This window comes from Ascaphus truei, chromosome 9 (assembly GCF_040206685.1).
Source record: "Ascaphus truei isolate aAscTru1 chromosome 9, aAscTru1.hap1, whole genome shotgun sequence".
In the NCBI taxonomy this organism is placed as follows: Eukaryota; Metazoa; Chordata; class Amphibia; order Anura; family Ascaphidae; genus Ascaphus; species Ascaphus truei.
Genome location: NC_134491.1, coordinates 66,862,148 through 66,879,638, shown reverse-complemented (window position 1 = coordinate 66,879,638; position 17,491 = coordinate 66,862,148).

Sequence of the window (17,491 nt, the reverse complement as noted above, 5' to 3'; positions counted from 1 at the left end):
CCCCCTTTTACTAAAATGTCCACAGGTTTTTTTTTTTCATACTGTATGGTTAATGCTAGATACAAGCTCACTGAAACCCAGGCTACAAGGTTCAACTGGTCATAGATTACATTTTGTTCTTCTTAGTTCTGCTCCTTTGAGTACCATAGAGAACAAAAGAAGAAAACAGCGCATAAAATCTGATGTGTAGTAAATTAATTATATTGTGGTATTCAAGCAGCAGGTAAGTATGGCGCGTACATCATAGTGAAATCAAATAAGCATTACATGTTTTGGACATGTTACCAACATGGCAAAGACAGCTGGTCCACACACCAAGCGACGATTCCCACAGGCTGCAACCGGATTGGAGGTCCTGGACGTCTTCTCAATGGGAAGTCAGTTCCTGATGTTCCCGGTACCTGTCCACTGCTGATGACGTCACTGGCTGTGTCATTGAGTAGGCAACTTGCCGATAGACAGTAAAAAAAGTCTAATTGCCGAAAGCTTATATGGCGTCATCAGCAGCCGTATGAGTTTGGCAAGTGTAATCGTCCTAAGCCGTTAGTGTAGAAGGATCCCTACAGTTGAGCTTGAGCCACCAGAAGCGCGGAATTGTGATGTGCATTTGAAGGAGAAAAATGTATTGTTACTACATAGGATAGAAGCCGTTGGTCTCTAATGCACATTCATTTTAGCTAATTTTAGCTCCATGGACCCCAGGCTTCAATCCTATGTAATAAAAATACATTTACAGCCTGTTTATTACTTTAGTTGCTAACCACTAAGGTAATGAAGGGGTTAAACACCAGTGCCCAATTTGCTGGTGGTAGTGCGGATGGGTGAAACTTGTATTTTCCCCAGTGCGGGCTAGGCCTACCAGGAGGTATGCGGGACGAGTTGACCCCTTCATTACCTTAGCAGTTACTACCACGAAGGTAATGAAGGGGTTAATAACCTCTCCCTACCCACCCGGTAGGCCTATATACCCATCACAAGCCAAATAACACTGGGGGAACTATCCCCTTCACCCACCCCCTCTACCACCAACATCACACCGGAATGGGCAAAAGTCCTATTAGCCAAAGATGACATCAACATGTCTCATTAACTGCCCCAAGAAAAGAAGGTTAACAAAACACAAAAAAAAATAGCAAGCTCTTTTTGGGAACCCCTGATGCCCCACAAAATATATATGTATGTCAAAAAGGAAAGCTATTGAGCGTGGCACATATATAACAGACGAGAGAGAAGCCCAATGCTACATCCAACATGACAAAAATTGGATCCAATGTGGTCTTTCTCCCTCCTAATAGAGGTAAATGAGAATTTTCAACCTAATAGAGGTATATTAGTATTTTATCTGGTAGTGTTAGGACTTGCGAACAGGGTCTGCCTTGTCATGGCTCGCAAGCTTACAACGCTTTGGCCAAAGGGTTAAACTAAATGGCCCTTTTTCAAGAGAATATATAAGTATTTTACTGTGTATTTTTGTCATGTTGGATGTAGCATTGGGCTTCTCTGTCGTCTGTTGTACCCAAGAAAATAAGTAAGGGGACTGTGGACCTTAAAACCACTTTCCTAGACTGGCGAGCCAGGTACCTATTGCAATATGTCAATAGAAGGTCCCTCAAAGTGTTGGAATTTAAACTATTTTTGTCAAAACAAATACAGTACATGACAAAAAATGATTTTGGAGACCCTCTATGTACAGCTTTGTGTAATTAACCAAGTAAAGGAACACCATAGTCGTGACATTTACAGAAGGCATGAAGTAGATGGGGATCATAATTCAGTTCACTAAGATAAACAAATCCATGTCTTAAGGTCACGCAGCATCAATAAAATGTCAAGCAATGCGATTATAAAACATTCAATGAAAAATACAAGTTCTGTACATCAGCCTCAAAGAAAATAACTGGAACAAAGTCTATCATATTTTTTCTTAGTTGAACTAGATTGTAAAGAGACTTGTCCCACTGTATTGGATTTGCAATACAGTGTAACCATTCCTCGCTATAACATCCTGTCTACCATCTCTGGTCGTCTCATAATTTTAAGATGTAATTAGATTTTCAGTGCTGAATTTAAACACAAGTAGCACACTAGCATATTTCACAGATCATACTATGGATATTACGTTCATTGCAGGCTAGTTATAAGTGGGAACAGAGGGGGAAATGCTATAGCATTTCCAAAGTTGCAGTGATTGGGGTTAAATTAGAAGGTACTTTAAAAAAAATTTTTTAGAAAGAATATCTCAATTTAAGAATAGCAAGGATAATTGAATGATGATCAAAAAAATGTGATATATATATATACACATATACATATACATATATATATATATATATATATATATATATATATATATATATATATATATATATATATATATATATACATACTGTATATACATATATATATATATACATATATACACATATATATATATATACACACACACACACACACACACACATATATATATATATACATACACACATATATTTGCATATATATATATATATATATATATATATATATATATATATATATATATATAAACTGTATGCTCATCTGCATGTCTTAGGCAGGTCTGCAACCCCGCCTTTCCCCATCACCCAGCATACAGCACTTCCACTGCAGCAAGGGATTCTGGGAAATGACATGCAAATATATATATATATATATATATATATATATATATTTATATATTGTGACAGGGTCATTGACTCTGTATATGTTAGTAGGAGATTGCAGTATGCATGCTTTCCAGTAGACGAGGGGTTAACCCAGCTTATTAAGCAGTCCACAGGTGATTCAAATTAAGCTAGTTCACCTGCTTTAAGACAGGAAGAGGAAATGCCTCTGGGGCAGCAGTCTCTCTCTCAGGCACAGAGAGAAGACAGAGGAGTGTTGACAGACAGACACAGACAGACACAGGCTGCTCAGATTGATCCTGTCCCAAGGGGGAATAAAGCTCCCAGGTAAGGAGCCAACTGGTATTGTTGAACATTGTTGGGCTGGACTAGGTTAGCTAGCCAGCCAGGTACTGTAGATAGCCTGCACTTTTGTTTAGTCAGTGCCCCGACCGGGGTTAGGTTTTTGGTTTACGTTTTTAAAGGGACAGAGTACCCATTGTTTTAGTTACCCTTTTTTGGACAAATAAATCCACCAGCACTATTTCACCTGAAAAGTCGTGTTGTCTCCTCACTTACCACAGCCATCGTGCCACACGTTGTGTCAGAAGTGGGATGTCGAACACCCTGTAAAAGGGGCGGAGCTACAGATTGCGACTGGTGGAACCTGTCCACGCGGTAGCTGTCACTATGGAGGACGTTGTGAAGACCTTAGTACACAGCACCGCTGTCCAGCAAGAAGCTAACAAACAGGGACAGTAAAGCACGGCTGCACAACGCGAGATAAACTGGATACTTGCAGCCCAGCTTGACGTTATCGCAGAAACACAGAAGCAGCTGATTGAGCAGCTGGCCCAGATTAAAATGGACTTGTCCAATACGGCCCCAGCGTGGCCCGTCCAGGCGAACATGTACCTGCAGAAAATGACGTCGCATGATGACGTCGAGGGATACCTCCGGTCCTTTGAGCGAATCGCTTCCCGGGAAAGTTGGGCCCGCTCCAAAAGGGCTGGGATTATCGCACCCTTTTTACTGGGGGAAGCCCAAAAAGCATACTGTGACCTCGACGAAGAAGCCGCAGCAGACTATGACTGTCTGAAAAGCGAAATCCTTGCAAGGATTGGAGTGACTCCCGCAGTTTTTGCGCGTGTGGTTCCATACGAGGAGATACCAGGAACAGAAGCCGCCCAGATCCCAGTTATGGGATTTGATTCACCTAGCGTCCAAGTGGCTAAAACCAGAGGTATATAGCCCGACACGGATCCTTGAGATGGTGGTGTTGGACCGCTTCATTTGAGCGTTACCCCAGGACCTTCAACGGTGGGTGGGGCAGGGAGATCCCCTCACTTGTGATGCCATGGTAGGCACAGTGGAGCAGTTTCTGGCTACCCGTGAACTGTCACGCTCCCCTCGCCAAAACCACAACACACGTCCCAACACGAATGGTAGAGGCCAGCGCTGGCGCCAGGACCCACGACCATTCGCACGATTTGAGAGGGTGGAAGAAAACCCAGATAGGGACAGAAACTCTAAATCTCAGAAGGGGTTTCAAGAACGAACTGGGCGAATTGTTTGTTTTGAGTGTGGGGAGACGGGGCATATTAAGGCTCACTGCCCACAGTTTTCTGAGCCAATGGAGTGTGCATATGGCTCTGTGAAGTCTGAATTTTGTGGAGTAGTAGGTATGACCCGCGAGGGAAAACGTACCCACAACTTCCTCACCACGGTGATTTTAAATGGTAAACCAGTCTCCGCCCTGGTAGACTCAGGGAGTAATATTAGCTTGGTATCAGGGAAGTTGGTTAAACCTCTCCGGTTACACCAGGGTGAGAAGTTGTGGGTATTATGTGTGCATGGGCGTACGCTTCCATACACCACGACTCTGATAAAAGTGAAAGTCGAGGGTCAAGTCATCCAAACTACGGCAGCATTGTACCAAAGTTACCCCATTCCCTAGTGTTAGGCTGTAATTTACCTGGTTTTGACACCATGATCAGAGGACAGCTCACCTTAAAGAATCCTACTCCGGATGAGCTTTTTCCATTTACAGACCCCGAACTAGTCTCCGAGGTATCTAAAACTCCTAAGTCGAAACGAGAACGTCGAAAGGAAAAAAAAATAGGTACACTCCCACCACAGGTAGCACTGGTTACTACTCCTAATGGAGGGAGACTAGAGGGAGAGGAGTCGTCCGAGACAGGGCCTGTTGATCCTCAGGTGTCCGAGTCTCCCGTGGAGGTAACCAGCCAAACTCCAGATGAGGAAGGTTTTGGAAGTCTAGAACTTTCCCTGACTAACTTTGGTAAGGAGCAGGCTAATGATCCCCAGTTGAAAAATGGGTTTAGCCAGGCGGTAGAAGTTAATGGGGTCCCGGTAGAAGGGACGACCAAGGAATCCTATCCCTATTTTTGTATTAAAAATGATTTGTTATACCATGTGAGCCAAGAGGATGGCCAAGAAATAGAAAAATTGCTAGTACCCAGTTCATTAGTAAGGAAGGTCCTGGAGCTAGCACACTCTCACTTATTGGGGTGTCATCTGGGAGTAGAGAAGACACAGCAAAGAATCCTAAAAAGATTTTACTGGCCAGGGATATATAATGCAGTAAAGAGATTCTGTGCCTCTTGTCCCAAGTGTCAGTTGACAGCCCCCCGACCAAGTTTGAGGGCCCCATTGATCCCTCTGCCTATTATTGAGATCCCATTTGAGAGGATCGCCATGGATATAGTGGGTCCCTTGGAGAAATCTGCCAAGGGTCATCCATACATCCTAGTGATCTTAGACTATGCCACTCGCTATCCAGAGGTGCTACCTTTACGTAATACTTCCTCCAAAACTATAGCTAAGGAATTGTTACAGGTATTCTCACAACTTGGGATACCGAAGGAAATTTTGACAGGTCAGGGTACCCCGTTTACATCTAAGCTTATGCGAGGCTTATGTGTAGAGCTAAAAATACAGTCCCTAAGAACCTCTGTTTACCATCCGCAAACGGACGGACTGGTAGAACGATTTAATAAAACTCTGAAGATGATGTTGAGAAAGGTAGTGGCTAGTGATGGGAAGAACTCAGACACCTTGTTGCTTTATCTCTTGTTTGCTATCCGACAGGTGCCACAGGCCTCTACAGGGTTTTCCCCATTTGAACTCCTGTATGGGAGACGCCCAAGAGGGATTCTGGATAGCCTCAAAGAAGAGTGGGAGCAACAAGTTGTTCCAGGGAAAAATGTCGTCCAATTTGTGGAAGATTTGAAAGAACGCATTGCGCATATTACCCCCATAGTCAGACAACATTTAGAAGAGGCACAGAGGGCCCTACAGAACCTTTACAACAGACAGGCTACGGTTCGCAACTTCCGAGCAGGGGACCTAGTAATGGTGCTTGTTCCCACGGCCGAAAGCAAGCTGTTATCACATTGGCAAGGGCCATATGAGGTTCTAGAACAGGTCGGCACAGTGAATTATAAAATTAGACAGCCAGATCGGAGGAAGGTAGAGCAAATCTATCACATAAATCTATTAAAATCCTGGAAGGATAGAGAGGTATGTCTGACGGTAGTAGCTAAGAAATCCAGGAAAGGGGAGGAACCACTCGTTCGAACATCGTCAGAACTCACTCCTGAACAATACAGAGAAGCTGTAGACTTGGTAAAAAGGAACAGGGATGTATTTTCCAGTGTACCAGGGAAAACTAGGGTGATTTCCCATGATATCGTCACCAAGCCGGGCATAGCCATTAAGATAAGAACCTATAGAATCCCAGAAGCCAGAAGAGGGGCTATTCAGTCAGAGGTAAAGAAGATGCTAGAGTTAGGCGTAATTGAGGAGTCCCATAGTCAATGGTCCAGTCCTATTGTCTTGGTACCTAAGCCAGATGGGTCAATACGGTTCTGTAATGACTTTAGAAAAGTAAATGAAGTCTCGAAGTTTGATGCCTATCCTATGCCGCGGGTAGACGAATTAATTGAGAGGTTGGCGAGAGCCCGTTTTCTAACAACTTTAGATCTTACAAAGGGTTATTGGCAAATCCCCTTAACAAGTTCAGCAAAAGAGAAAACAGCCTTCTCCACACATGATGGTCTTTTCCAGTATACTGTCTTACCCTTTGGCCTTCATGGGGCACCTGCAAACTTCCAAAGGTTAATGAATAAGTTGTTACACCCACACTCGAACTACGCCTCAGCGTACTTAGACGATGTGGTAATTCATAGTCCAGATTGGGACTCAATCTGCAAAAGGTTGAGGCAGTGTTGAGAACCTTTCGGGAGGCAGGTCTTACAGCCAACCCAGCTAAATATTCAGTTGGCCAGCAGAAGCAAAATATCTTGGCTATGTTGTGGTAAGTGGGACAGTAAAACCTCAGCTCATTAAAGTTGAAGCCATTGAGAGTTGGCCCTGTCCCCTTAAAAAAAACAGGTTAGGACATTTCTAGGCATTGTAAGTTACTACAGGCGATTTATACCCCATTTTGCAACCCGGGCTGCACAGCTTTCAGATTTAGTAAAGGCAAAGGCACCTGATGTTGTAAAATGGAACAGTGATGCGGAGACCGCATTTTTAGACCTACGTACAGCGCTCTGTAGTCACCCAGTCTTGTAGCCCCGGATTTTACGAAGGAATTTTTTTTGCAAACGGACGCCTCCGAAGTAGGTCTCGGAGCAGTACGGTCCCAGTTTGTAGGAGAAGAGGAACACCCGGTCCTCTATTTAAGTCGCAAATTGTGTCCCGGTGAACAAAGATATGCCACAGTAGAAAAAGAGTGTTTGGCTGTAAAGTGGGCAACAGACACATTGAACTATTACCTTTTAGGCAGGTTTACGTTTTTAAAGGGACAGAGTACTCATTGTTTTAGTTACCCTTTTTTGGACAAATAAATCCACCTGCACTATTTCACCAGAAAGGTCGTGTTGTCTCCTCACTTACCACGTCCATCCTGCCACAATATGTGTGTGTATATGTCTATACACACTGTGTATATATACTATATAGATATACAGCCCAACCCCCTTATAACGCTGTGCTTGGGGTCCAAAGAATCACATCGCGTTATATGCGGATCTCGTTAGAAATAATGTACAATTGTATGCATTGTACAATAAAGTATTTAAGACACCAATAATCGTGTTTTAAAGTATTCATAAATACGAAAATTGGGAGCAACGCTAGCATCGCGCTATAAGCGGATTCGTGTTGTAACGGATCGCGCTATAACGGGGTTGAGCTGTATATTGTATTCTTATATGTTCTTATATGTTATGTTGTATTGTTCCTGTTATAAGTTACTGTCCAGGATATACTGTTACATATAACCTTGTGTGCAATTACTTACTGTATTGTCTTGAGAGGGGCTATCCCACTGTGTGAGGATCCTTCCCAGGTGGAGGCGCTGTTAGTATATTCATTGCACACACCCCAGGCTCCCAGTGGCGGAGGATCAGGCCTCCTGTTTGCAATCGGGTAATAGCAGCACACATGGTTAGCCTAGTCACGGGGGGGAAAGGGGGCTCATATATATATTTGGGCTAAGTGGATCTAGGGCATCAATCATTTCACTGTCCGAGGAGCTTGTGACTCACTGCCCCGTTCAAGATGCTGTGAAAATGTCTCCCCTTTGCTTCGGAAATGTAAGATCCATTCACATAAATAGATCTTAAATCTTTCCAAGTAAGGAGAAGACCACTTCACAGTATACCATACAGCAGGCCTGCTCGAGTACTCAAGGGCCAGTCCTCCAGTCCTCACCTGTGCTGAAGTAGGAATATCCTGAAAACCTGGCCTGTTGGCGGCCCTTGAGGACAGGAGTTGTGCAGGCCTGCCATACAGTATACCATACAGGGGCCTAAGAGTCATGGTTACCTTAATACTTTTTCAACATAAGAAGGAAAATATAGCCACAACACTCCCCCATTTGTAGGTCTGCAATGTCAAGTCTATTTTGGTAACTATCACTAGAGTCCTATAATCAACATTAATAGCCAGTAGGGTTGTGCTTTTCCATAGTGGAGTTTGTCAGTTGGTTGGAATGGTGAGAACTATAGGGCAGTAAATGCACCTACAATTACTGGAAGGGCTGAAATGATGCTCCATTTGGGTAAATAATCTTCAGAGGTTTAGAAGTGTCATACTTATCACTGTGAAAAAGAAAAAATGTGAACAAGCGCTAAAGACTAAAACACCAGTGTGACAAGTACAATATATATATATATATATATATATATATATATATATATATATATATATATATATATATATATATATATATATATATATATATATATATGGCTGCCTAGTAATACTGTCAGTACTAACAGAAAAGTGAAAACAATGAAAAACCTGGCGCCAAAAGTTCATTGGATAATCCTGTACTCCTCTGGGGATCAGCACACTTGCTTGACAGGCCATGTAGGGGAAAAAACACAAACAGACACAGATCATAGTGCAACACTGTAGGGTTAAAACAGGTCTACACTAATACACACACTGCACATATAACATAGAGACTCCTAGTGACTATAAAAACTATTTATTAAATAAAAAGAACTATGCCATAAAATTGTATGGACAAATGAGAACACCGCTGGTCATCCAGATGGGAAAAATCAGAGCCCTACTTACAAGCAGCAAGGCAAATACAGGCAATGCAACAAAGAGTCCTCCGGGTGCTGCTGATGTCTTTGCAGAGATGTGATTCCTGCTGCACTGTGACTCTCGTGCTGACTCTCCCTCCAGGGGTTAACAGGAACAGTGGCAGTGTCGGAGGCCCCTCATGGGGCTCACAGCTCTACTCCACGTGAGGCTGCTCTCCTCACTTCCTCCTCCGGTTACACAGGCTGTCTCAGAGAGTGCCCGTGCCCTTAAAGGGACAGTACAAGCGTCCTGTATGCCAAGAACTAACGGCTGCAATGGGGCTCAAATGTGACCAAGTGTCCCAAAATGTCCCATACCAAGCTCAAAGTGACTGTCACTGCCATATTCTTCAGCCCTTCTTCACCCCAAAACGATCGGCTGTTGTGGAGGGACCTACACATGAGACAATGCTATACAGTAATACAGTAAACATATAATCATTGCTCTATGCCACTTGCAATTTACATTTCAGGTCATAAACCGTGCTAAAAACTCAATAAAGGAAAGTAAATTTATGCTACACGCAATGCCAAAGTTTGGCTATGCCAAGCTAAAGTACAACAACCTAAACCATAGCCTAGCCATAATTGCATAATTACAATTCATGCTGGCTGCATTAGCAATTGCAGACTTCACTTTGACAATTTGTGTTTCGATCATACTAGTTGCATAGGTAAGGAGATAACCCAAGATGGGGATATAATGATACCTACCATCTGTTATTGAATTTTATAGCTGTGAAATCTCAGCTGTATAAAAACTTCTCCCTGTAACAAGTGACTTTTGCAACAATAAATCGGTTCTAATTAGTAGAAATAATATATGTGTGCACATACTGAAAATAATAATTGTATCCTTTTCCAACCTTTAAAGATTTAAGATCAGTGGGGATTGGTGGTTTCAGAAAAAAAAAATATTAGAAAAGTGCTGAGTTATAGCTACTCAATTCTGAGACTCAAATGCTAAGAATCAGTGAGACTGACTCCAAATGACTGAAACTCACAGAAAAATCACTGAGGATCGACATGTTTTGATCAACTCTATTGAAATTACTTGCGTTTTGGCCCATGTTTACTAAGCAGTTATCTTCCATAGGGTACCATCTGATACTGGAAGACACCTTACCCAACCATTTTAAATGGAATGTAAGTTGTGTTCCAGGGACCTGAGATGTCTTAGGACAAAAGACTGCTTAGTAGATATGGTCCTAAATCACCTCCAGCACAGGAAAACAGCTTTACAGCATATTGAATGGGGCCTTTGTTGGAGGAAAGGTTCATTTAAAGCTGTCTGGGAAAACCACTTGATTCATGGAATTGTGCTTGGCACCAGTAAACCTTATTATATACTTGTAGGGCTAGCAGTCACAGAGTGGCACAAAGCTCAATTCTAAGTATCCTAAACTGCAAGAATCCATGTTACTCCAGGACGGCTTTAGCTACTGAAAGCTGAATTGTTCATTAAAGTCAAAGGAGTGCAAACACTATGGCAGCTGAGACTGGCAAACTTATTTATTTTGTTAATAATGTATTTTACTGCTTGTCCTGTGTTTACTGGCTGTTATATGTTCTGCATTTGATGAGGCTGTTATCTTTGTTATTAAGATGTTCATTGAGCTGTACAGCACATGGTTCACTCTATAAATAAATAAGTGATGGGGTCATTTCACCGACTTGTCAGTTAGAGTGCTCATGAATTGCAAAGGGATGATTCTTAAAGGTACATCCTATGACACCTTTATCATTATTTTAACATGCTAAAATCAGAGGCCAACGTCTATTATTACTTGGTGCTGTTTTTATTTTTTACCCCAGTGGTTGTTAAATCTGTCCCTGGGAACCACCAGGGTTTAGGAATAACCAATGCATTTGGAATAGGTAATTATATGTAATTGATATAGTATGTAGATGTACCAAGACGTACTATTTTCTAAACAGGGGCAAGCCGCAGGACCGCAACTGCCACGGTGCCAAAGTATTATCGCTGTGGGGGATCCGATACAGAAATATGGACCCCCCACAGCACCGTCGCGACAGCACGATCTCTGGAGCTTTAGCTAAGGAGTCGCGGCTCCAGAAATAGTGTCTTGCTACATCTGTATGTAGCTTAAATGCTCGTTCAGGATTCTGTACAGAATGGCTGTACTCCAATTTAGCCATTAGAGGGTGTATTATGTAACTTGTTAACAGTAAAGGGGCATCACCTGTGTAATGAGTCCCGGTGTCTGGCAGTACAGGTGCACCATCCTTAGTGTGTTTAGGATGGCTTTCAAGTGTCGGTGCACAGTACCTGAGTCCCAGGGTCCAGGGGGTTGCGGGGTTGTTGTGGGGTTGTAGCTCAACAGCTTCCTAGTACCCCAATAGCACTGGTGGCATCAGGCAGCTCTCAGGGAATTAACCTGTGGTCCCCAACTGCTGGTATCCCCAGCAACCTTCTCTCTCCCCCAGTGCAGAGAAAGTTGAGATGATGCTGGTGTGGATCATAGCTTCTCCCCAGCCACTCCTCTCCTGTGCTAATCATTTGTTCAAAGCAGGAGTAGGACAGTATCATCATCCCTAGGCCAACATTAAGAAGTTGACTGGAGGGGGCAGGGGTAAGCTCCTACCCGGCTCCAATGTCCCTTCTGCCTGTGCACTACATACAGTATTAAGGATAAGGAGTGGCTCTGTGAGTAAATGCACTGACTCTGAAAATAATTACAAGGACCTGTACCCCCAAAATGCTATGTGCAGCGTTATGTACACTGCCAACGCTATACAAGAAAAAAACTATTATTATTAATTAATTATGTAACTCCTCTACTTTTAGCTCTCTTAATTATAACTACCGCTGAGGCAGGGGCCTGAGTCCCTATAAAATACTTACTGGCCCCCTGAGGCACACAGTCAGATGGGCAGGAAGAATACAAACACAGTATAAGTGATACAACTAGTTTACTGATACCCAACTGGCTGATATGTTGTGATCCACAACATTGTTGAGGATCGCTACACAGAGTATATAGGTAAGGACCAGGGGCGTAGCTATAGCCCGGGCTAAGCCTGGGGGCCCGCACTGTTGTGGAGCCCGCTTTCCCCCCCCCCCCCTCTGTTTGTGGCAAAGTGCAGGAGATGCAATAGAAAGGAAGGGAAATCCCTTCCTCTGCAGGTGGGCGGGGCCTGGGTCAGGCAGCGGCCCCCTGAGATACATCAGGAAGGACATTAGGGGGAATCCCTTCCTCTGCAGGTGGGCGGGGCCTGGGTCAGGCAGCGACCCCCTGAGATACATCAGGAAGGACATTAGGGGGAATCCCTTCCTCTGCAGGTGGTCGGGGCCTGGGTCAGGCAGCGGCCCCCTGAGATACATCAGGAAGGACATTAGGGGGAATCCCTTCCTCTGCAGGTGGTCGGGGCCTGGGTCAGGCAGCGGCCCCCTGAGATACATCAGGAAGGACATTAGGGGGAATCCCTTCCTCTGCAGGTGGGCGGGGCCTGGGTCAGGCAGCGGCCCCCTGAGATACATCAGGAAGGACATTAGGGGGAATCCCTTCCTCTGCAGGTGGTCGGGGCCTGGGTCAGGCAGCGGCCCCCTGAGATACATCAGGAAGGACATTAGGGGGAATCCCTTCCTCTGCAGGTGGTCGGGGCCTGGGTCAGGCAGCGGCCCCCTGAGATACATCAGGAAGGACATTAGGGGGAATCCCTTCCTCTGCAGGTGGGCAGGGCCTGGGTCAGGCAGCGGCCCCCTGAGATACATTAGGAAGGACATTAGGGGGAATCCCTTCCTCTGCAGGTGGGCGGGGCCTGGGTCAGGCAGCGGCCCCCTGAGATACATCAGGAAGGACATTAGGGGGAATCCCTTCCTCTGCAGGTGGGCGGGGCCTGGGTCAGGCAGCGGCCCCCTGAGATACATCAGGAAGGACATTAGGGGGAATCCCTTCCTCTGCAGGTGGGCGGGGCCTGGGTCAGGCAGCGGCCCCCTGAGATACATCAGGAAGGACATTAGGGGGAATCCCTTCCTCTGCAGGTGGGCGGGGCCTGGGTCAGGCAGCGGCCCCCTGAGATACATCAGGAAGGACATTAGGGGGAATCCCTTCCACTGCACAGCCTCCGTAGGTGAACGGGGTCACAAGTAGAGCTGCGTGGGGCTGGAGCTGCAGCCTGAGAGACAGGCTGGGAAAGGTGAGAGGGAAGGCAAAAAACAAAATCTTGTTTTATGGCAAAGGTGGTCACTCAACACGCTTTGTGCATGCGCACACACACGCCAACTGTGGCCTGCCCCATAGAGGTTCGTTCTTTCGGTGCGCCGCACACGCTATCGCGTGCGTAGTAGCGGCCAGCAGTACAAAGCCATAGTAGAGTCTCCATATGATAACGACAGTACCAGTGCTTACTCTCACTTTCTCCACTCTACCAGGCAGCACTAAACTGCTTTCAATGCAGACTACAAAGGATCTTATCTTAATCTCCTAAGATAAGGTTCACAAAAAGTCTTCCCGCACTCCGAAGGAATACAAAAGAATCAATGATACTTGAAATGCTGATATGTATTAATGAGCAAAGGTGAAGAACAGGAATTGACAATGTGCAAAAAAATGCAAATCACATAAAATGAACAGGAGGTGGAGGGATGGTGAGGGAAGGGGAAATGTGACACTACTAGAAAGTGAGGGATATGATAAAGAAATCTCTAACAGGGAAGGAAGTGGGTGCAGTGAGACTCAGGGGGCGGGGAACACTTTTTGTGTTCTATATGTCCTAAGGAGAGATTAGGGGTCTCTTCATTGTTCCCCAGCACCCACCACGTACTTATATCCCTAATATATTTAATACATTAGGTAGTGCGGCCTATACAACATACTTTCTCCGATAAGGTTGTTTCAAGTCTACTAATGTCAACAAGTCAGAAGAGATTAGCAGACATATTTATTTATGTTTTGGGTTTATTTTTTAGGGAAAAAGTACACAGCTTCAAAAAATCAGTGATCTGGGAAAAAACTAATGGGGTGAAACCAGACACTGTATTGTACTGTATCATAAATATTTACAAAATAAACATGCACTGCCCTTTAAGCAAGATATATGTTGCAAAAATTGGAAAGGGAAATGGTTTTTGAAACAAACCCTATTTTTCTTGTGGAATTGTAAAATTCTTAATTAAAATGAGTGATACTTTGGGGTGTGAAAACTGAAAAAAAAATAGTGGTACTCTGTACTAGGAATGGGCAAAACTGGCAAAATCAGTTTCCTGGGTTTTCCATTCAAACTCTGTTCCGAGGGGTTAAATCTGTTGATGGATTGTAGCAGTTTCAATTTGTACGTCTTAATCCAAATCCACCCTAGGATACAATCCGTGTGGATTTTTGAGAATCTGATCCACGGATTCCACAGTGCGTTGCCGGATTCTTAAAAATCCGACCACGGATTATTAATCCGCCATGTGGATTGTCAGTGATAGATGGGTGGGGGGAGGGGAAATCGCCCTTTTTGAGACTGATCTGCGGAAATTCGCAGACCAAAAGGTACCAGCCGATCCTAGGTGAATCCAAATCCACATAAACAATTTGCTCATCTCTACTCTGTACCCCTTTAGCCATCACATTTCAACCACTGGGTTTGTGTTCTTTGTATGCTACATGAACCGTTAGAGAGATACTTTTTTAAAGCAATAACCTCAGCAATAGCAATGGTTACAACTGTAGTCTGCTACCATAAAATGCCTAAATCACACCAAAAATTGGTGTCAGCCTTGGCAGCCAATCAGTGAGGGGTATTCAGAGTGTTATAGCAGAATGTTTTCTTCGTTCACTTTCTCGCTGGTGGGATATTGCCAGACGCCAAGGACCAGAGGAACACAACTGTATACAAGTGGGAAATTTTGCTCTTTACATTTCCTGGTGACTTAATCAATGAGTATAAAAGTACAATAATGTGGTGCGTCGTTTGGTTCCACTAAATAGAGATGTTGAATGATGAACATGTACCGGTTTGATTTGCTAAAGGTCCTTGAATTTTCAAACTGAAAAATAATTCAGCAAAACAATATTTGTTGATTTTCAAATATGTGCAAAACTTGCATCATTTATTTGTCACCAACATTCCCAAAAAGAAAAGACACAAAAGTGTTGCTAACTTTGTTGTATAACTAACAAATTAGTAGCTGCCATTTGTTGTCAAAGTTTCATGTCTATGCAACTTTTCCAAAGTTGACAAATAGCCAAAGTTTAATAAATTTTTCACACATCTCTATCACCATCTATCAACATACTCCGTGGCATAGACAGGATAGCATCTAAAGAAATCATTAGGCCCTACTTGCTACTGTCACTGTCCAGTTGCTGAAGTGCCTCAATTAGATTTTAAGCATGACTTTCTCTGGCTTGGTAGTGATTGACAGTCTGTATCTGCCAATCACTGCTAAGCCAGGTAACGTCCTACCCAAAAAACACTATGGCAGTGCAACTGCGGTAGTTCATAACCAGATTCTGGGATGCCATTCAGTGATTCCTCTCTTTCCTCCTCACACCTGTAAGGGAGAAGGGTCAAGAGACAGGCTTGACAATTGGTTGGCTCCTAGCTGGTTGTGCTTGCTTCTCTAGGCACCCAAACGCTTGGCAAATCCTGCCCCCCTGATTATACTTCATAGGGGCATTGCCACCTAGCCGTTTTTTTTTTTTTTTTTTTTTAAACATTTTTGGGTTCCTATTTGCAAAGGCTTGCCAATGGATTAAATATAAATTACCACCATCTTTAGAATTTATTTGGAGCTGCCAAATCCACTTGCTCCTTTCCAAGCTCCATTCCACCCACTGATGATGTCAGTGAAATGCGTTGGAACGCACTGAGCAGGTTAAATGAGACGCTGGCCTTTGTGTAGCTTGATGGTATTGGCCTAAGGGAACACAGAAGATCAAATTGCAAATAAAGCTTCAACAGTAACATGGAGTCTATATCTACAGTATGTGTCAATGACAAATGGAGTTATTGACTTCTTAGCCAAGAGAGGGTTGACTCAAATTCGCTACTAGTCTCGGGTTTCCACTGCTGAGGTGTTTTGTTTCAAAACTCCAGTAAATGCCATCATTTAATCAACATAAAAAAGTACTAGTATTTACTGAGCAACTTATCACACAATGGACGAGTAAATGTCCCTGCGGCTATAAACTGCATAATGGCTACATTTTCTGTTATGTAATGAAGAGGATCTTCTTTATTATTTCTTGCAGGCCAAATATAGTTATTCATTATATGCCAGCTGAGCAGTTAAGCAAAATCATCAGACGAGCCCATTACGCTCTGTAAATTACACCATTATCAGTTGCATTAGATACTGTATGATGAAAACCGGATGAGGAGCTAATGACCAGAAAAAAACGGTGACCCTTCCCTGCCAGAGGGGCCAGGAATTTATTGCTCGGCCATGGGCCATGGGTTAAGGAATCCCTGATGGGAGCCTGGAGTGTTTCAATTACAGGCTTGTCTTTCTATATAGTGTGTTATTCTACTGTAAGTGCGGCATGCATGCTGCACTATATAGTGATACGTGTTTAACGAGTTTTACAAGGATTCTTCACTTTACAGAAAATATAGCTTAATGAGAGATTCAACAACCTAAAAGTACTGTGTTACTTCTTTATCAAAACACTATGTATAGTATTTTCTTATTGTTCTTTTTTTTATTAAGAACTTTGAAGTGCTACTGTACACGATTCAATAAGAATCAGACCAGTCAAGACGTTCTGTGTATCACAGATATAAATGTAATTTAATTTAACTGTCAATTCTCTCCTTAAGATGACAGGAAAACACAATGGCCTAGATTCAATAAACGTCGTTAAAATCGGCAATAAAATTTGGCTGTATGAAAATGACACAGGGTATTTTTTCCCGATTGAGCGCCATATTTACTAAGAATTATATATGCATGATAACCGTGCGTTTATCAACCCATTTGCATATGGGTGTTTTTCAATAATGGAGGAGAGCTATGATAATTACTATCTCAATTACCTGAATAATGCCCAAACCCCACATACAAATATGATACATGGCTAATATACTGCAGTGTAATGTCATAAAAACAATGACATTATCCTATGGCAGACACATATTTTAACTTATTTATTCCCTGATGGGACTCTAATCGATAGCAAAGGAATGCCTTTCCGACACCAACCTCCTATGGCAAACCAGCTTATGGCTAACAGGGCTGTAAGTCATTCATATACATGGGCAGGGTTGTTAGGTGTGTTTAGGTGCAGTGAT